Here is a 22,269-nt window from a genome sequence, read left to right as displayed (position 1 = left end):
TGTTTACACCTGAATTTTATTTTTAAAGTAGAAGGAATCAAATAAGTTGTTACAAGTAAATTAGTTTAGAAGGCAAATTCCAACATAGTGCAACACATCACACTCAATGCAGATGCCAAACCCATTTGCTTATTTTCACCCAGGAAGGTCCCCAGCCATTTCTAAGAATGGTAAGGGATGAGATTGAGGTAAAAAGGGGTTATTTTACCAGTTATGAAACTGACCACATATACTCTGACATAGTTTACAAACCAGGTGGACCTATTAGAATTCGTGTTGACTTAATGCCTTTGGACATTGATTTGGAACAGGAAGTACACTCAAAAGCAGATGTGGATCAGAGCCTAGCTAAGCTGCTGACAGTACAATCTTGGCCAAGTTGGACACAATTCATGAACCAGCTTAATAAGAGGGAGGTTCCCTGAAATTTGAAATATACAGTGAACAATTCCCCTGAATGGAAGACTCCAAAAAGGCTATTTGAAATCAGAGAATTCTGAGACATCTGACTCAGATAAGCTCAGAGGGGATTAAACACCTGCTCAGTCTCCTGGGTAAATATGAGTTCACTGATCACCCACAACTGTACCTGAAACTACTGCACCAGACCTGACCTCCCACAGAATCAGTCCTGCCAGATCTGACACCCATCAATCCCTAATGCCACCACACCCTCGCCCCAGCCTACTCCTGGGCTTGATCCAACCCAGATCCAACTTAGAACCCTCCCCAACATCCCACTGTGCACAATCCAGGCAGAGCTGGAAATGTGTTGCTGGAAAAGCGCAGCAGGTCAGGCAGCATCCAGGGAACAGGAGAATCGACGTTTCGGGCATAAGCCCTTCTTCGGGCTTATGCCCGAAATGTCGATTCTCCTGTTCCCTGGATGCTGCCTGACCTGCTGCGCTTTTCCAGCAACACATTTCCAGCTCTGATCTCCAACATCTGCAGACCTCACTTTCTCCACAATCCAGGCAGACCCTACAGTACACTCTTCCCCAAGCACATCAGTTACCCCACTCCAAATCCCAGACCCCCTATCCGGACACCTCCAGCAGCCCAGCCTGATCCAGTGATGCCCACAACACTACTTTTTATCCTCACCTAATTCCAACCACCTTGCCCAGACTTTGCACTCATCCACTTACCTGGCTTCCTAATTTCTCACCCGCCTGGCATCTTAGTTCTTCACCTTCCTGGCGCCCTGTCTATATTTCACCCTGTCCTCTTAAACACTAAGCATATTAGCCCTTTACCTTACCTTCAACAATTTGAGGCCTTGAAGCAATTTTACTCCTGAAAGGTGACAGCATACTGAAACAAGTGGCATTTAAAGGAGGAGAGGCAGGTCTTAGCCTGCAGAGGTGCTTCTGTGCTGATGGGATCTCTCCCTCGCTCTCTCTGAAATATGCATTCAGGACAGGCCAGTATCACAAGAGAAGTCATCAACATGTATGTGGATAAACTTAAAGATGTTTTTCATCAGTCATAGAATTATACAGCACAGAAACGGACCCTTTGGTACAACTCATCTGCCAGACATCCCAAATCTGACCCAGTCCCATTTGCCACCATTTGGCCCATACCCCTCCCAGTTGAAACTTTATTGCTGGAACAGCACAGCAGGTCAGGCAGCATCCAGGGAACAGGAGATTCGACGGTTCGGGCACAGGCCCTTCTTCAGGAAAGAAGGGCCTGAAGAAGGGCCTGTGCCCGAACCGTCGAATCTCCTGTTCCCTGGATGCTGCCTGACCTGCTGTGCTGTTCCAGCAATAAAGTTTCAACTTTGATCTCCAGCATCTGCAGACCTCACTTTCTCCCCATACCCCTCCCAACAAGGTGTTCTGAATGTAGTCAGAAGTTCTGGGCCAAAGATTCTGGGGAGATGCAGGGAAAAGAGTTAACTCTGACAATACTCCACCAATTGCAACTGAGCATCTGCAAAATAAGCTATGACACAATCATGTCAGATTACATGGGAATGGTTACCTGCAGGTATATGTTTCTAATGAAGCCTTGTCCTGTCACGCTTCTTTACATAGTTCAATAATAAATACATGTTACTAGTTTTTCCTAGTATTGTGTCCTGTCTTCATCTGAATTTTGCTTGTGATATAGATGCAGGAAGAATACTCTGCTCTTGCCTGGATGCTGGAGCTCCAATAACATTTAAGAAGCTTAACACCATTCAGTTCTCATCAGTACACCATTAAATATTCACTCTCTCTGCCATCAGCACACTGTGGCAGCAGTAGTGATTCACCACGCCTTCTTCAACAACCTCCTTGATCTTCACTACCAAAAGGACAAGAAAGTAAGAGATACATGGGAATTGCACCATTAGCAAATTCCCCACCAATCCATGTACAATCCAATATTGAAACATGTATATGCTGCCCATCCCTAACTGTTTTTGAAAATGTTTGGGTAGACCAACATGGTGAACCACTGCAGTACATCTAATACAGGCATAGTTCTGTGAGGAAGGGTCTTAGCAACAGTGAAGAAATGTTAATAAAGCATCAAGCTAAAATAGCATTTTACTAATTGGGAACTTATAAATGGTTGTGTACTCACACACCTGCTCTATTGCTTTTCCAGATGATAAAGATTGAGTATTTGGAAGGTGTTGTTATAGGAGTCTGGGTGAGTTGCTGCAGTGCATCTTGTAGATTGTTTGCCAAATAGGGGAAATAGCAAATGATTATGGTAATAAAAACAGAAAGTGCCGGAGAAACTCAGCAGAACTGCTAACATCTATGACAATAGGAATGTCAAAGTTTGCAGTTGAATATAACTTTTCTTCAGAAGTGATAGAAGTAGAAAATATTCATGCATTGACAAATGGAGAGTAAGAGTGAGAGGAACAGATGATGACGGTACTCAAAGAGAAAATGAATGTTAAACATGCAGAAAGGTGCTAATGGTAGATTTGACTTGTAGAAAATAGGTCAGCTAAGAGCAAATTGAGATAAATCAGTGCAAACAAAACATTGAAAGGAGGGAAGGAAATTGGTGGCCGTTGCTCCACAGTGTGGAGATGTCATTGTCCTGGGTGGTATCCTCAGACCAGGCAGCCAGGGTCGAGTGATGTGATTTGCTCTGCTGGGTCCTCTAGGAAGAGAACACCTCTTTTGCACCATCCCTTTGACCAAACCTCCTGAGTCTCTGTTGAAGAAGCACAGTGCCATCTTCCTCTTCATCAACATCTTCTGGAAATGGCAATGCTTATCGGGAAGCAGAGTAGCCTTAAAAGATGTTGTAGACATTAAGGATGCCAGTCTTCTGCTGGATATCTGCTGAGTGACGAGTTGTTCTGGAAACAGCACATGGGACTGGAATCATACATATGAGGTGCTATAGGTGTAGAGTAGATACTTAACAAACTGCACTTAATAAGCTATGTTGAGAATCTTAATAGATTTCATGGTAGAAACCATTCCAAAAACCTCACCACAACTCGCACATAGCCAAAGAAAATCAATCTTCAACCTACAACAGGTCAACAGAGCTTAAAATGTAAATTGGATTATTGCATTGTACAAACATATTCAGGAGGCTATGTAACAGCAGAAAATACAGGATGCATAGCAACAAATTTGTATTTATGGGCTTTCATGTTATGGGCTTTCATTAAAGTTCAGTTTATTATTTTCTCCTGGGATAACATGGATTTATCATAGAGCTGTTTAAATATATTCTTATTAAGATTTTTCATGTTAAATCCTTGTTTTCAACTTCTTCACTATCTTTCACATAACAAATCAGTTTAGCTGTTTGCCTCCTTCGAACCTTTCTCATCAATAATCCACCTATTTAAGCAGAGAAGATTTATTTCAGTGAAGGCAAAAGGTTAATCCACAGAGTGCTTTAAAACTTTATTCAAAAAAATGTCAATGAAAACAAAATTAGTATGTGCTGTAATGCTATGGTAATAGCACGTGGTTTACAGGTTTAAAAATAATGGAAGTTTGAACTTTTATTACTGTCAGTCAGCTTTTGTTGGTTATTACTGCTGACATCTTTGGATTGGCTGCATCCATTATCGAGTTTTCAAATGAGACTACAAAATCATGGACCACAAGTGCGCACAACATTGTCTCCTGTGAATGTTTAAAATGCTACATTATGGCATATATTAAATCTTCCAACAATTTGCAGAGTAAATTAATTATCTTATATTTTTCACCATTTGCAATGTTTAGGGCATCAATTTCTTTTCATTTTAATACACTCAGCATTAAATGATGCTAATGAGTAGATTCTCGTCTTTAAAAAACGCTTGCATTGTAATGCATTTTGCACTGTCTACAGTTCATATTTTTTTCCATAGAATGAAATAAAAAAGAAATATATTGAAAGAATAACATGAGGAAAAGATGCAAATATAAAGGGTTGAGATACTAGAATTGCTGATCAAATTATTGCACGCTTTGTTTAAAATTTAAACCGGGGCTCTCAATCAGCCTGCTTGACTCAATGTAAAATATCCTGTGGCACAATTTTGAAGAACAACAAGGACATTTTCTTGAATTACCTTGACAATATTTATCCCATAATCACCATCACAAAACAGAATAACATATCATTATCACATTACTGTTCATAGAAGTTTGTTGTTGTGTACATTGGCTTCTACATTCCCTGCATGATAACCATGATTACATTTTTAAAAATACTTAATTGGCTATAAAGTGCTTTGTGGTGTTCAGTGGTCATGCAAAGTGTCTTATTAATACAAGTTTAAATTGTATTTTTTGTTTCTTTCTTGAATATTTTATATTGATAGTCTCTTAATTTATCCATATCATTGTATATTATTTCTATAGTTACAAGACAACAGAAAACTACAATGTCATGGATATCAAATGTGCTGTATTTATGCCTGTTTACTTTATGGGGTATGTAAGTCTTCCTTGTTCTAATCTGACATGCACCCCTCCCACAACTCTTTCTTCAATACACTGATGATATCATTGACATAGCTCCCTTTTGTCAGATTGAATTGGAAAAAATAGCCAATTTTATTTTCAATTTCCATCGTGCTCTTGTCTATACTTTGTCTATCTTTGACTTCTCCCTTCCCTTTCTTGATTATACTGTTTCCATTTCTGGAGATAGACCTTCCACCCATATCCATTAGAAACACAGTTAACTTGACTAAACATTATCACAACCAGCTTCCTGGAAGGGCACAATTCCATTCTCAAGTACCTCTGTCTCTATTGCATTCAATAATCCACTTTCCACTGAAGTACCTTGGCTATTTCCTCCTTTTTTCCTTAGCCAAGGATTACCAATTAGCAGTTGTCAAGGCCCACAGCTACATAAATCCTTTATCTGCACTTCACCTCTCCCCTTCCACTCCCTCCCAGAACAATAATAAGGTTCCTCTTGACTTCACTTTCTACTCACTAGTCTCTGCACTCAAAGGGTCATCTTTCATTATGTCCAGCAGACTGCCAAGCAGAGCTTCTGCTCCCTCAATTCTCAGCATCCTACAGGCACATTCTCTCATGACACCTTGGTCCACTCCTCCATCACTGCTAAAGCTTTTTCACACCCTCATGGCACCATCACATGCAATCCTAGAAGGTGTCACACTTTCCTTTTTTATATTCTCTCTCCTCACCATGCAATACCCGAAGCACACCTTCTGGTTGAAGCACTATTTTACTTATTTCAATCTAGTCTACTGTATTCATTGCTCATAATGCGGATCCCTCTATATTGGCGATTCCAGTCTGGTGAAATGCTTTTTGAAACACCTCCATTACGTTCATTTGAATGACCCCAACCTTGCTGTTGCTTGCCAGTTCAATAAACCATTTTATTATCATACTCACCTTTCTGTCATATGTTGCAGCAGTGCTCCAGTGAAACCTTGTGCGAGCTGGAGGACAGAGCACTTCAGATTTTGCTCAGAAGCTTTACAGCTTTCAGAGCTCAACATTGAATTTAACAACTTCAGAGAATGACCTCTGACCTTCATGGTGTTTATTGAAAATGGCAAACCTCCTGCATGTCGATGTTGGTGGAGTTCCGTGCTGGTAATGACATGCAGTATTAAGGGGAAAATCATTGGATTTTCTCTTATTAGAGATGGTCATTGTCTGACTCTTCTGTGACATGAATGTTGCTGGACACCCTTCCCCAGCCCAACTGGAGGCTACCACTGTTTAACTACAGGCCTCCCATATAGTGGAAGGCCTCAGTGCAGCAGAAACAGTAATGCACCCTTACATGGAGAGTTATGTGCTTAATTGAGCTCTAAATACAAGGCTAGTCTGCCATAATTTCCACCATTAGCAAAATGAGATGGCAGCAGAAAAGCATCAGGGATGCTATCTTGCTGTTTCATCTTGCTGGGCTTCCCGTAATCCAAATTGACCCTAAACAGCCTGAAAAATACAGCTCATATCGAGAAAATAGGAAGCACACACAAAACGTATAGTGCTTATTGCAGCAAATTGACAAGCTACTAATAGCAGACATTTTGGGCAATGAACTGCAGCATAGAACTGCAGCAAAAGATGATATACTATTGAAATTACCGACCTTGAAATGCATTTTGTTTTCCAAATCATCAACTCCAAAATCAGGCAGAGTTACAAGACCCACTAGTATTCCTTATACAGTGACATCCCAATGTTAAGGAATGCAAAATGTAGTTTTTGCAATCACATATGTTTTGAGATAGAAACATAGGTAATAGGAGTAGCCCTATTCGAACCTTCTCCCCTATTCAATACAATCACGGCAGATCATCCAACTTAATACACTGTCCCCACTTTCTCCAAATGCTCTTTGATCACAATAGCCATAAGAACTTTATCTAATTCCTTCCTGAAGACATTGGGTTTGCCTTAACCATTTTCTATGGCAGAGAAGTATACAGACTCACCATTCCCTGGGTGAAGACATTTCTCATTTCAGTGTTAAATGGCCTGCTATATCCTTAAACCTCAGTTGCAGATTCTTTGGTCATTGGGATCATCCTTCCTGTATTTAGCTTGTCTAGTCCTCATATCATTTTATAGGTTTCTATGAGAAATCCTCTCATTCTTCTAAACTCCAGTGAACGTATTTCTAACCAATCTGTTAGAATCTGTTCATATGCCACTCCTGCTATCTTAGGAATCAGACTGTAAACCTTTGTTGCACTCCCTCCAAAGCCAGAACTTCCTGGATGCCGTTTTTATGGACTTCCAGAAGGCATCTGATAAAGTCTGAACAAGAGTTTGTCAACTAAGGTAGAAACCCATGAAACTGAGGGCAAATTACAGACATGGCTGGGAAATTAGTTGAGTGGAAGGTGACAGAAAATGGAGATAATGAGTAGGCACTCAGATGGGCAGGAAGCAATCAGTAGTGAGCTACAAAGATCTGTGTTAGGTCCTAAGTTATTTACATTATTTATTAACAGTTTGGACACTGACCCAGAAAGTCATAAACAGTCAGTTCTACGATAATGTGATAGTTCCGTTCTCATGCAATCCCGTGTTATAAGAAAATCACATAATAGCAAATGGGTCCAGAATCACGTTATAACAACTTTATAAGTTCATCCTTTAGAAACAGTGCCTCCCAATCATCAGTCACATTATAGTGAATTTGTGTTAATGAAATATGTATTATAGCAGAATGATCTATCCAGTAAATCCTCTGTACCAAGAGCTCATGGCCATATGAACTCACCTATTCCACACCAAAAAGGAAGTAGCAACAAAATTCAACATTTGTAGCCAAACCCATGTACCTGCAATTTTGAAGCTGTATTTTTAACTTGTATTTTTAACAGGCTCAACACTTGCAAATTTCATTACCCACAAGGGTTCTTAGAAACTGAGTCTTCACGCTTACTGAGGAATGACTGTATCTAAATTTACTGATGACACAAAGTTATGTGGCATTTAGACAATATAGATAGCATAAAATTACTAAGATACATTGATATACTAAGTGAATGGGCAAAACTGCAGTAGATGGAATTTAATGTAAACAAGTGTAATATTATCCATTTTGGATCGATAAAAGATAGATTAGGGTACTTTGTAGATAGTATGAAGTTTGATATACTACAGTGAATCCTACAGTGAATTGTTCCTAAGAGGCTTGGGGCTCAGAGGCATAGATCTTAAAAATGTCAGAAAAGGCTGCAGAAGGGTGGCAGGGTGGCTCACTGGTTAGCACTACTACCTCACAGCACCAGGGTCCCACGTTCAATTCCGGCCTCGGGTGACTGTGTGGGTTTCCTCCGGGTGCTCCGGTTTCCTCCCACAGTCCAAAGATGTGCGGGTCAGGTGAATTGGCCATGCTAAATTGCCCATAGTGTTAGGTGCATTAGTCAGAGGGAAATGGGTCTGGGTGGGTTACTCTTCAGAGGGTTGGTGTGGACTGGTTGAGCTGAAGGGCCTGTACGGAATATAACCTAAAATAAACAAGAAAGCTAATGGAATCTAGTCCTTTAAATCGAGAGGACTAGAGTATAAAAATGCAGAGGTTATGAAGCAGTTATACAAAATCCTAGTTAGACCCCATTTGGAGTACTGCGAGCTGGGCAGAACACCTTAGGAAGGATATACAGGTCTTGGAGGAAGCACATTGTAGGTTTACAAGAATGATACCTGGACTTAAGGGCTTAGTTACATGGAGAGATTATTTAAAGTAAGCCTGATTTTTCTCTAATTTAAATGGTTAAGGGGAGATCTGATAGATGTCTTCAAGATATTAACAGGAAAATGCAGGTTAGATAAAAGTAAAACATTTTGATTGTTTAGGGATTCGAGAACTAGGGGGGCACAGTCTGAGAATATGTGCCAGACCATTCAGGAGCGATATTAGGAATCACTTCCACACATAAAGGATGGTGAATGTTTGGAACTCTTTTCTACAAACTGCAGTGGATGCTAGATCAGTTGGTAATTTAAAATCTGAGATAGGTACATTTTTGCCAAGCAACATATTAATGGATATGGACCAACGGCATGAATATGGAGTTAGGCCACAGATCAGCTATGATCTCATTGAATGGTGGAACAAGATTGAGGGGCTGAATGGCTATTCCTACAGACCAAGTAAGGATGACGATGAACAGGATAGATTTTTCTCCTAACAATTTATTCATGATCATCAGTTGACTAGTAATTCAGATTAAGCGGATTCAAATTCCACTCTCTACTGGATTTGAACGTGGTTCCCCAGAATATTGCTTAATCTGGCAATTTTACCATTAGGCCATTGCCTCCCCTTTTTGGTAACTGCTGTACAGGGATAACAGGCCTTGATGCACCTTCCCTTTTCCCAATCTACTGCAATTCAGTTAATTTTCTGCCTTCCTTTTTTTGCTATCAAAGTGTTTAAACTCACATTTATTTGCATTACACTTCATCTGCCATGCACTCAAATTGTCCAAATTCTACTGAGGCATCACTGTATCTTCCTCACAGTTTGCCCTTCATGTCATCTAAGGTATATTTTGATAAGTTGAGATGGAAGGTTGGAATAACAGAAATGATAATATTATCCAATGCCATTAGTGTATGAATGGTTTCCACAATTGCAAAAGCAAATATCGTCGCTTATCAATCAGTCCAGAAATGAAGAGACATGAAGCAGTTTTCAGTACTCATGTGTTAAATAGTGAAATTATACAAAACTGTGTTTGAATTTGTTCTTTCTGACAGCACAGCAACAACATCTCATTATTATTCACTGCATCTCTACATGTAATTACAGTTAACATTTATAAATCCCCTAATGTTTACATGCAGGTCATTAACATTGCTTTTTCTAAATCAAATTGACAAATTAGCATATCCTTCAATGTCAGCTGCTTATTGTCTTTTATTTTTGGCGAGTGGCTACCACAAAAGCTTACAGACATGAGGTTGTGAGCAGTTTGTTGGATGCACTTATGGATTTTATCAACTTATGCAATATTATCATATTTCTCATAAGTGTAGACCACCTGTCGTCACCAAAGGACAGACTAATAATTCTGAATTTCTCATTGCTCATCTTTGAAGCATTTACAATTGAACAACCACGGTGGGTAGATTAAGAGATGGAAATACACAATCAAAAAAGTGATTCCAGTTCTCTTGCGTTTGTCAGGTAGAATAAATAAAATGAAGGAGGAAGAACAGCAAGTACCTACTTGCTGTTTTTACAAAGCAGTATTTCCCTTGCAATTTTTTCATAACTGCATTCATTTGCCAAGATGTTGCTGCCAGGTTAGTTTTGGGTAGTAGAGAAATTCTGATCTTGCTTATGTGAAGATCTGAAAACCAATGCTGAAAAATGTCAAATGGCAAACTCTCACATTGCATCCATTTTAAGCGTATTGGAATCCTACGATGCATATTATCATCTTCCCTGACAATACTTAGAATAATAGAGATGTACAGCATGGAAACAGACCCTTCAGTCCAACTTGGCAATGCTGACCAGATATCCTAAACTAATCTGGTTCAATTTTCCAGCACTTAGCCCATATCCCTCCAAACCTGATACCCATCCAAATGCCTTTTAAACATTATATTTGTACAAGGCTCCACCACTTCCTCTAGTCAGGTCATTGCATATACGCCTCACCCTCTGAGTGAAAAACTTACCTTTTTAGCTCCTTTATGAATCTTTTCTCTCTCACCTTAAACCTATGCCCTTTAGTTTTGGACTCCCCTCCCCTGGGGAAGGGACCTTTGCTATTCACCCTATCCATGCTCTTTATGATCTTATAAAATTCTATAAGGTCATCCCTCAGCCACCGATGCGCCAGGGAAAACATCCTCAACCTATACAGCCTCTTCCTACGGCTCAGAACCTCCAACCTTGACAACATCCTTGTAATTGTTTTTCTGAATGCTTTCAAGTTTCGTAACATCTTCCCTAAAGCAGAGAGACCAGAATTGAATGAAGTAATCCTATTGTGGCGTAACCGATGTTCAGCTTTGCCAAGACCTTGGAGTGCAGGTTCCTGGTTCCTTGATGGTGCAATCACAGGTAGACAGAGTAGTTTAGTACATTTGCCTTTATTGATCAGTGCATTGAGTATTGGAGTTGGGAGATCATTGGTTAGGCCAACTTTAAATTGCTATCCTCATATTGCTTATGCTATCTTCAGAACATCCCACAAATACTAGCAGGCAGCAAACTTCCACTCAGCATTAACATAAGTTCAATGTGCATGAAAGACAGGCTATCAACAGAGGCATCAAATCTTCAGGAAGTGGCTGAGATGAGTCATCGACATGGCACAGATGTGACAGATATTTGCAAATGCATCTGCTATGTTCTTTGCAGTCATGGGCTGTGCTCTTCCATAATTGAGTATGGAGGTATTTACAGAGCTTCATTCTCCTTAAATGAATTGTTTAATTGCCCAAAACCACTCTCATCAGAATGTGGCAGAACTGCAGAGCTTAGATTTTGATGCATGGCGCTCTGAGATGCCCCTTTAACATCTGCTGTATGTGACAAATAAACTGCGTTTATTCAACCACATAGCAAAGTTGGACATCTGGATGAGGAACTAGTCCTCAGTCCAGTTGGGCATCTCTCAATCTTTCCTGGTACAGTCAGACAGAGGTACCGTCAACACATAGTCCTGGAGTTGACCACATCTGCTTGGGATACTCACCATCAGGGGATCTGTCTGACTGTAATCTGGGAGTGAGCAATGGTCACACCTGCAGGACCAGCAGCAACAGGTGGGGAGATTATGCATTGTAAGTCAGGGAGCTGCAAAGACAGTGGTCTGGGTTGGTCAGTCATGTCTAGACGTTGCGTGACGAAGTTGATTAGAGGTCGGGGGCAAGTAGATTTGTGGAGCGTCCATCCACCAATCATTAAGAGGGCCCTGTAGCTGCCAGTTGTGGGATTACAGAAGCTGGGTGGGCAGGTCAAGGGTGGGTAGAGTGGAAAGCAGAGACATTTGTGGAGGTGAGAACAAGGATGCCGATAGGGTAAACTCAATATATGGGGAAGGTATGAGGAACAGCATCAGAGGGCATGATAGGCTATAGGATGGTGTGCTATTGGCAGTAACCATTGCCCCCATGAGGTGGAGAGGGCATAGAGGAGCATGGTGGGCATCAGAATGATGTAATTTTGGAGTTTTGGATGCAGGGAGGACAGTATAGGGTAAAGTTTAATGTGATATATCACCACACTGGAGAGATGGATGAAAATGCACCTTTGGGGTAGTGTTAGGTAATAGGGGAGATTTATGTCTGAGGAGACACTTTGCTACAGGCAAGGTGTGGTGCTCACTCTGTTCACCATGAGCTGCATTCCCTGCCATCAGGTATAGTTCTCCAGATGCACAATGCAAATTAAAATTGGCTCTAACAAAGTAGAGTTGAAAAGTGTGGTGCTGGAAAAGCGCAGCAGGCCGGGCAGCATCCAAGAAGCAGGAGAATCGATGTTTCGGGCATAAGCTCTTCTTCAGGAATGAGGCTGGTGTGCCAAGCGGGCTGAGATAAAAGGTGTGGGGGGGGGGGGTGGAATTTGGGGGAGGGGCACTGGGAATACGATAGGTGGAAGGAGGTGAGGGTGAGGGTGATAGGGCGGAGAGGGGGTTGGGACTGAGATAAGGTGAGGGGAGGGGAAATGAGGAAGCTGGAGAAATCTACATTCATCCCGTGTGGTTGCAGGGTTCCTAGGAGGAAGATGAGGTGCTCTTCCTCCAGGCGTCGTGTGGCCAGGGTCTGACGCTGGAGGAGGCCAAGGACCTGCATGTCCATGGCGGAGTGGGAGGGGGAGCTAAAGTGTTCAGCCACGGGGCAATTGGGTTGGTTGGTGTGGGTGTCCCAGAGGTGTTCCCTGAAACGTTCCACAAGTAGGCGGCCTGTCTCCCCAATGTAGAGGAGACCACAGCGGATATAGTAAATGATGTGTGTGGAGGTGCAGGTGAATTTGTGATGGATATGGAAGGATCCTTGGGGCCTTGGAGGGAGGTGAGGGGGGAGGTGTGGGCGCAAGTTTTGCACTTCTTGCGGTTGCAGGGGAAGGTGCCGGGAGTGGAGATTTGATTGGCGGGGAATGTGGACCTGATGAGGGAGTTGCGGAGGGAGTGGTCTCTCCGGAACGCTGATCGGGGTGGGGAGGGAAATATATCTCTGGTGGTGGTGACCTGCAATCTTCTTCCCGACCTCTCCGACCCCAACCCCTCTCCGGCTTATCACCTTCACCTTCACCTCCTTCCACCTATCGTATTCCCAGCGCCCCTCCCCCAAATTTCGGCACACCTGCCTCATTCCTGAAGAAGGGCTTATGCCCGAAACGTCGATTCTCCTGCTCCTTGGATGTTGCCTGGCCTGCTGCACTTTTCCAGCACCACACTTTTCAACTCTGGTCTCCAGCATCTCCAGTCCTCACTTTCTCCTAGTTGGGCTAACAAAGTAGACTCCATGTCAGTTTGATGGATGTAAACATGGGCTCCATGCCCACTGGGATTTAGGACACTGAAGGGGAAAAGCCATGAAGCATGCATTTCCAGCTACATTTCATTTGCAGCCAAATGTTTATGTATTTTGCACCATATCATTGACGTTAACTAACTTAACATTGAGATTAGATGATATACAGGTGAATTTCTGTCAGATCTGGTAAGATTGTTTAGGGCCTTGGATGGAGGTGAGAGGGGAGCTGTGAAGGCAAGTGTTGCACCTCTTGCGGTTGCAGGAAAAGGTACTGGGTGTAGTGGAGACATTGGTGGCGGGTGCAAATGGAGATTATGGGGAGAGTTGACGAGGCTGTCAGGGAGTGAGCAGTCCCTGCTGAAAGCAGAAAGGGGCGGAGAAGGAAATACCTTTTTGGTTGGTGGGGTCTGATTGTAGGTGGAGGAAATGTCGGAGGATGCTGCATTGGATTCGGAGGTTGGTGGGATAGTATGTGAGGACTAAGAAGACTCTATCCTTATTGTTGTTGAGGGAGGGGTTTAAGGGTAGAAATGAGGGTGATGGAGGAGATGCGGTTGAGGGCATCCTTAGTACTGAGGAGGGGAAACTACGGTCGCTAAAGTATGAGGATATCTGGAATGTCCTTGAGTGGAATGCCTCATTCAGGGACCAGGTATGGCAGAGGTGGAGGAATTGGGAGTTTGGGATAGCATTTTTGCAGAAGAATGGGTGAGAGAAGGTGTAGTAGATGTATTGTGGGAGTCAGTAGGTGTGAAATGGATATTAGTGGTGAGTCGGTAACCAGAGATGGAGACAGAGAGGTCCAGGAAGGAGAGCGACTAGTCAGAAATGGTCCAGGTGAATTTGAGGGCAGGGTGAAGGTGTGGGCAAATTTGATGAACTATTTGAGCTCCTCGTGGGAGCACGAGGCAGCACCAATACGGCCATCGATATAGCGGAGGAAGAGGTGAGGTGGTGCTGGTGTAGTTGTGGAAGAGGGATTGTTCCATGAATCCTTCAAAGAGGCAGACGTAGCTCAGGCCCAAGCAGGTGACCATGACTGACCCTTTAGTTTGTAGGAAGTGGGAGGAATCAAATGAAAAATTGTTGAGGGCGAAGACCAGTTCTTCCAGGTGAAAGAAGGTGTCAGTGGAGAGGAACTGGTTGGGCCCATGGGAGAGAAAGGAGCGGAGGGCTTTTAGGCTCTCCTTGTGGGGGATACAGGTGTGAAGGGCCTGTACATCCTTGGTGAAGATGAGGTGTTGGGGATCAGGGAATTGAAAGCTTTGGAAGAGTTGGACGGTGTGGGTTTTCTTATTCATCATGATAATAATTCCTTTTCCGTGCAAACTAACATTTGTAAAGCTGCTATATTTTCCAAGGTTTTTGTTTTGTATTTCGCAATGTGTCCAAAGAAGGGATTCATTGTTCTGTGATTTCTTAATGATCTTCTCCAATTTCCTGTGCCAGTCAACATCAGGAGAAGACTTATTCCAAACAAATCTGCATTTGAATTTCCCCAATGTTTTGCTGCTATCATTTCCTTTTCTTAAGAAAGGATTCTCTCTATTTCCTGTGGGATTTATTATGATGTTTTGGTTAATGCAGGGACTTGCTTCAATACTTGTGTTGTTACTAAGAGATTCAACTTTGAGCTTCTTTTTCTTGCAGTCGTGCACTGAAACTTTGATTGCTCGCAGACTCAATAATTGACCAATAATGGACAATAGATTGTATTGTAGTTTTAACCATGTTAATAATATTCAAAATTGTTTTGAAATCCTTGCTCCTCTCAACAACAGGGAAAACTTATCGCAGTCGGGTTTAAATCATCACAATGCCACTTGCTGAGGCCATTTCACAAGACTGGGTACTTACGTATTGCAGTGCTCCTCTGATGGGTATGAACCTGCTTCTGAAGTGTTTGAAAACAGCTTGTTCACGATTTTATTTGGTATATGTACATATTCAAGTCTATGTGCATATGTGTAATTACTAAGAACAAAGTTCACTGCAATGATGAGCAGTTGAGATGCTTTCCCATTTTTGTTCCCTATCCTTCTCCCTCCAATATCTTCTAGCATGAGAGGTTAGTAGAAAAGTAAAGATAAAATCACCATCGTCCTACCAGACTACAGGGCTGCTCTCTCATTACAGCCCAGAAAGGTGACTGGTGGTGTTACAACCTGATGGGGGAGGGCGAAAAGGAGAGTCCTTCGTTGTAACCTCAGCCAGTGCAGGAATTGAACCCACACTGTTACGCTAGAGTGCATCATCAGTGCTATCAGAAGATACAACATCATATCAGATTCAAATCCATGGGAAAAGAGTTCAAATGGTATCCTTCCACATCATGTAATAGTTAATAACAGTTCATTTGTTGCACTAGTGAGGATTCCAGTTCCCAAGTGTAAAAAATACCAAGAAGGTATAAGATCCTGTGGAGTCTCACAGAGTAGATATGGAGAGGATATTTCTCTAATGTGACAATCCAGAACTGTTTGAGAATAAGGGGTTACTCATTTAAACTAGAAACAATACAATTTTCAACACAGAGGCTCATAAATCTTTGGAACCCTCCTCCTGAAAGGGTCGTAGAAACAGAGTTTTTGACTACTTTTTCAGGTGGAGGTGTATAGATTTTTGTTTATCAAATTTGTGGAAGGTTATTGGTGAGCTGAGTTTATGGATTTGAGGTTACAATCAGGTCAACCATGATCTTATTGAACAGGAGGGCGGGCTTAGGGGACTGATTGATCTAATTCTGCTCCTTACCGATGAATATCTGGAGGAAATGCAGAAGTAGGCCTTTAGGTTCCTGGAGCCTGCTGCACCTATTAACAAAATGGCTGATTTTGTGTTTCAAATACCGCATTCCCATCTACACCTGAAATACTTTGAATCTGCTGCTTAACAAGAATCTACGTACCTCTGTCTTAAAAATATTCAATGATCCTTTTTCCAACTTCCAATTTTGCACAATCTTCTGAGAGGAGAAAACATTTTGCTCATCTCACTTTTTTACAAGAAGGAGAAAGTATTGAAGTCATTTTAGTCATCCAGAATTAAGATTTGTCTTTACAAAGCCCTGCTACTTGCACAGACTCATTTTAAAATACTCAGTCATAGGATGTGGGTATTATTGGCTGGGCCAGTATTTATTGCCCATTCCTAGTTGCCCTTCAGAAAGTAGTGGTGAGATAACTTTCTGAACATCTGCTATCCATTTGGTACATGCTGTTGGTGAGAAATTCCCAGGATTTGACATTGAAAGAACAATGATATATGCGTAAATATGGTGAGTGGCTTGGCGGGCAACTTTCATGGGAGCACTACCATCTGCATCTGCCACTCTTGTTCCCCAGACAGTAGTAGTCTTGGGTTTGGAAGATGATGTCTTAAACACCATTGCTGAGCTTGAACAGTGTATCTTAGAGATGATAAACATTGCTGTTACTGAGCATCAGTAATGAAGGGATTGAATGTTTATGAATGCGATGCCAATCAAGCGGGCTGCTTTATCCTGGATGGTGTCAAGCTTCTTGAATGTTGTTAGGGTTGCACTCATCCAGACAAGTAGGGAATATTCCATCACACTCCTGGCTTGTGCATTGTAAATGGTGGACCGGCTATGGGGAGTCAGGAGGTGAGTTACTACAGAAATCCTAGTCTCTGTCCTACTCTTGAAGCCACAATATTTATACAGAGAGTCCAGCTCAGTTTATAGTTAATGGTAGCCCCCCAGGATTTTGATAGTGGGGAGGGTTCAGGGTTGGTGATGCCATTGAGCATCAAGAACTGATTGTTAGATTTCCTCTTGTTGGATATGGTCATTGTCTGGCACTTGTGTGGTGCAGATGTTACTTGCTGCTTGTCAGGCCAAATCTGAATATTGTACTTCTTCATTTGGACATTTACTGCTTCAGTATCTGAGGAGTCACAAATTGTGATGAACATTGTGCAGTAATAAACAAATATCTCCATTTCTGATGTTATGAAGGAGGAAAGGTCATTGATGAAGCAGGGGAACATGGCTGAGTTTAGGACATTACCCCTGAACTCCTGCAGAGATATCCTGGAGCTGAGGTGACTGACCTCCAACCACCACAACCATTTTTATTTGTGCAAAAGGTAACTCCAATCCAGCAAGGAGTTTTTTTTTCCTGATTCCCATTGATTCCAGATTTGCTCGGGTTCTTTGATGTTACATTCCACCAAATATTGCCTTGATATCAAGGGCAACACCTATCCACTTCTGAATTTCAGTTCTTTCATCCATGTTTGAACCAAGGCAGGAATGAGGTCAGGAGCTGTGTGGCCCTAGCCGAGCCCAAACTGGGGGTCACTGAGCAGGTTATTGCTGAACAGGTGCTGCTTAATAGCACTGCTGATGTCCCCTTCTATCACTTCACTGATGATCGAGAATAGGCTCATGGGTTGGTAATTAGCCATGTTGGCAAAAGTGAGGACTACAGATGCTGGAAATCAGAGTCAAGATTAGAGTGGTGCTGGAAAAGCACAGCAGGTCAGGCGGCATCCAAGGAGCAAGAAAATCGACGTTTCGGGCAAAAGCCCTTCACCAGGAATGAGGCTGGGAGCCTCCGGGGTGAAAAGATAAATGAGAGGGGATGTGGGGCTGGGGAAAAGGTAACAAAGAGTACAATAGGTGGATGGGGGTGGGAATGAAGGTGATGGGTCAGAGAGGAAGGTGGAGTGGATAGGTGGGAAGGAAGATTGGAACTGGGGTGAGGTGGGGGAGGGGAAATGAGCAAACTGATCAAGTCCACATTGATGCCCTGGGATTGAAGTGTTCCAAGGCGGAAGATGAGGCGTTCTTCCTCCAGGCATCAGGTGGTGAGGGACTGGCAGTGGAGGAGGCCTAGGACCTGCATGTCCTTGGCAGAGTGGATGGGGGAGTTGAAATGTTCGGCCACAGGCGGTGAGGTTGATTGGTGCGGGTGTCCCGGAGATGTTCCCTGAAGTGCTCCGCGAGAAGGCGTCCAGTCTCCCCAATGTAAAGGAGACTGCATCAGGAACAACAGTTACAATAAATGACATTTTTGGAAGTGCAGGTGAAACTTTGATGGATGTGTAAGGCTCCTTTAGGGCCTTGGATGGAGGTGAGGAGGGGGGGTGTGGACACAGGTTTTGCAATTCCTGTGGTGGCAGGGGAAGGTGCCAGGAGGGGAGGATGGGTTGTTGGTGGGCGGAGGGTGTGGAGAGCGTGGACCTGACCAGGTAGTAACGGAGGGAACGGTCTTTGTAGAAAGCGGAAAGGGGTGGGGAGGGAAATACATCCTTGGTGGTGGGGTCCATTTGGAGGTGGCGGAAATGTCATCGGATGATGTGATTTATGCGGAGGTTAGTGGGGTGGAAGGTAAGGACCAGAGGGGTTCTGTCCTTGTTACGGTTGGAGGGTGGGGTTTGAGGGCCAAGGTGCGGGATGTGGATGAGATGCTTTGGAGGGCATGTTCAACCACGTGGAAGGAAAATTGCGGTCTCTAAAGAAGGAGGCCATCTGGTGTGTTCTGTGGTGGAATTGGTCTGCTGGGGGCAGATACGGCGGTGGCGGAGGAATTGGGAATACACCCCCCCATCACCAAACCATTGTCTCCCAGACCATACACAGCCTCATCACTTCAAGAGGTCTCCCACCCACAGCTTCCAACCTCATAGTCCGGGAACCCCGCACCGCCCGATTATACCTCCTTTCCACAAGCCTGACCACCCTGGCCAACCCATTGTCTCAGCTTCTCCTGCCCCACCAAACTCATCTCCAGCTACCTTGATACTGTCCTATCTCCCCTAGTCAAGGAACTCAACAACATATTTTCAAGACAGTACCCATGCCCTCCATCTCCTCCAAGATTTCCGTATGCCCGGCCTCCAATGCCTCATCTTCACCATGGACATCCAATCCCTCAACACCTCCATCCACTATGACCAGGGCCTCCCAGCCCTCCATTTCTTCCTCTCCCGACGTCCCCAACAGTATCCTTCCACTGACACTCTCATTTGTTTGACTGAACTGGTCTTCACCCTTAACAATTTCTCCTTTGAATCCTCCCACTTCCTCCAGATGAAAGGGGTAGCCATGGGCATCCACATGGGCTCCAGTTATGCCTGTCTCTTTGTCAGCTTCCGTAGTTACACCAGCATGACTCCCCATCTCTTCCTCCACTACATTGATGACTGCATCGGCGCCAAATCGTGCTCCCGCGAGGAGGTTGAGCAGTTCATCAACTTCACCAGCACATTCCACCCCAACCTTAAATTCACCTGGACCATCTCTGACACCTCTCTCCCCTTACTGAACCTCTCCATCTCCATCAATGACGACCGACTTGACACTGACATTTTTTACAAACCCACTGACCCCCACAGCTACCTGGATTACACCTCTTCCCACCCTGCCTCCTGTGAAAATGCTATCCCGTATTCCCAATTCCTCCACCTCCACTGTATCTGCTCCCAGGAAGACCAGTTCCACCACAGAACACACCAGATGGCCTCTTTCTTTCAAGACTGCAATTTCTCTTCCGTTGTGGTTGAAGATGCCCTCCAACGCACCTCATCCATGTCCCACCCTCAAACCCCACCCTCCAACCGTAACAAGGACAGAACCCCCTGGTCCTCACCTGCCACCCCATTAACCTCCACATAAATCGCATCATCTGACGACATTTCCGCCACCTCCAAACAGACCCCACCACCAGGGATATATTTCCCTCCCCACCCCTTTCTGCTTTCCGCAAAGACTTGTCCCTGCATGACTACCTGGTCAGGTCCACGCCCCCCACCAACCCACCCTCCCCTCCTGGCACCTTCCCCTGCCACCGCAGGAATTGCAAAACCTGTGTCCACAACTCTTCCCTCACCTCCATCCAAGGCCCCAAAGGAGCCTTCCACATCCATTAAAGATTCACCCGCACTTCCAAAAATGTAATTTATTGTATCCGTTTCTCCCGATGCGGTCTCCTTTACATTGGGGAGACTGGATGCCTTCTCGCAGAGCGCTTCTGGGAACATCTCCAGGACACCCGCACCAATCAACCTAGGCATCCTCCACCACCACTCCCTCACCACCTGACACCTGGAGGAAGAACGCCTCATCTTTCGCCTCTGGACTCTTCAACCTCAGGGCATCAATGTGGACTTCACCAGTTTCCTCATTTCCCCTCCCCCACCTTACCCCAGTTCCAACCTGCCAGCTCAGCGCTATCCTCATGACCTGTCCTACCTGCCAATCTTTCTTGCCACCTATCCGCTCCACCCTCATCTCTGACCTATCACCTTCATCCCCACTCCCATCCATGTATTGTACTCTTTGCTACCTTCTCCCCACCCCCAGCCCCCTCCCATTTATCTCTCCATCCCAGAGGCTCCCAGCCTCATTCCTGATGAAGGGCTTTTCCCCGAACCAATGATTTTCGTGGTCCTCGCCTACTACTGTGCTTTTCCAGCATCTCTCTAATTAGCCATGTTGGATTTGTACTGTTTTTGTGCATAGAACATACCCAGGAAATTTTCCACTTTTTGCACAGATGCTAGTACTATCACTGTACAAGAAAAACTTAGCGATGGAAGCAGTAGCATCCCTGCTTGCCTTTCCGTGCCCTCTCTTTTTGCATTTTGTGTCTCACCCAGAGACACCAAACTCACATATTGTCTCTCCATTGAGGATGTCCTCCCTCATGTTGTGTAGCACTATCCCCTTGCTAAATAGAGAAAGTTTAAACAGATTCAATCAAAATATAGTCAGAGCCCATAGCCTCTGCAGTATCCAATGCCTCCAGCCATTTCTGGATATCACATGGACTGAATCGAATTGGCTCAGGACCGGCATCGGTAATGATTGGAACCTCAAGAGGAGGAGGCTGAGATGAATTATCCGTTCAACTCTCCCGGTTGAAGATTGTTGCTTTAGCTTTATCTTTTGCACTGATTTGGTGGGCTTCCCCATCATTGAGGATGGTGATATTTTGGACATCTCCTCCTACAGTAAATTGCTTAATTATCCATTGCTGTTCACAATATGGCCGATCTGCAGAGCTTGGATCTGATCTGTTGGTTGTAGAATCACCTACCATCACTTGGCATTGACATAATCCTGTTTGGTAGTTTCACTGGGTTGCAACCCCATTTTTAAATATGCCTGATGTTTCTCCTGGCACGTCCTCCTGCACTCTCTATCAGACCAAGGTTTCCCATGGCCTGATGGTCAAGTTAGATTGGACAATAATCTGGGTCACAAAGTTGTTCATTGTGTTGGAGTACAATTCTGCTGCCGCTGTCTTACAGCACCTCATGGATGTCCAGTCTTAAGTTGTCTGAATCTGTCTGAAGTTTCCCTATTTAGCAAAGGGGATAGTGCTACACAACATGATGGAGGACATCCTCAATGGAAAGACAATATGTGAGTCTGGTGTCTCTGGCTGAGGGGCAAAGTGCAAAAAGAGAAGGCACGGAAAGGCAAGCAGGGATGCTATCAGCATCCAGGATGGGTTAAAGTGAATAATCTAGTCCATGAGCTGGATGTATGTCCTTCAGTGCACAGTGTCCTTCTGACAATACAATGATAGTTGCCATTGTAGCCAAAGGTACAACACTGAAGTGCAGAAGCACACAGTAAGTGGATAGGATGTGTGCTAATCAGGTCCTTAGAGGGGGCATGTGTTGAATGCCAATACATGTTGATGTGGGGAGCATGTGGCTGTCTGGAATGTTGAAGCCTGGCGTCCAACACCAAAGTCCTTTGAAGCAAGCAATGAGTTGAAGACACTAAGTACCCACACTGACTTCTATGTTGAGAATTCTCAGGATCCAGTTGGTGGTAGTAAGTTTTAGGATAGAAAACTGCATGTTA

The sequence above is a fragment of the Chiloscyllium plagiosum genome, unplaced genomic scaffold, assembly GCF_037043375.1.
Source record: "Chiloscyllium plagiosum isolate Xiang-an unplaced genomic scaffold, Cpla_swu_hap1 HiC_scaffold_3, whole genome shotgun sequence".
NCBI classification, from domain to species: Eukaryota; Metazoa; Chordata; class Chondrichthyes; order Orectolobiformes; family Hemiscylliidae; genus Chiloscyllium; species Chiloscyllium plagiosum.
The sequence above is the reverse complement of the archived record's forward strand: the minus strand, read 5'-3'. Positions refer to the sequence as shown.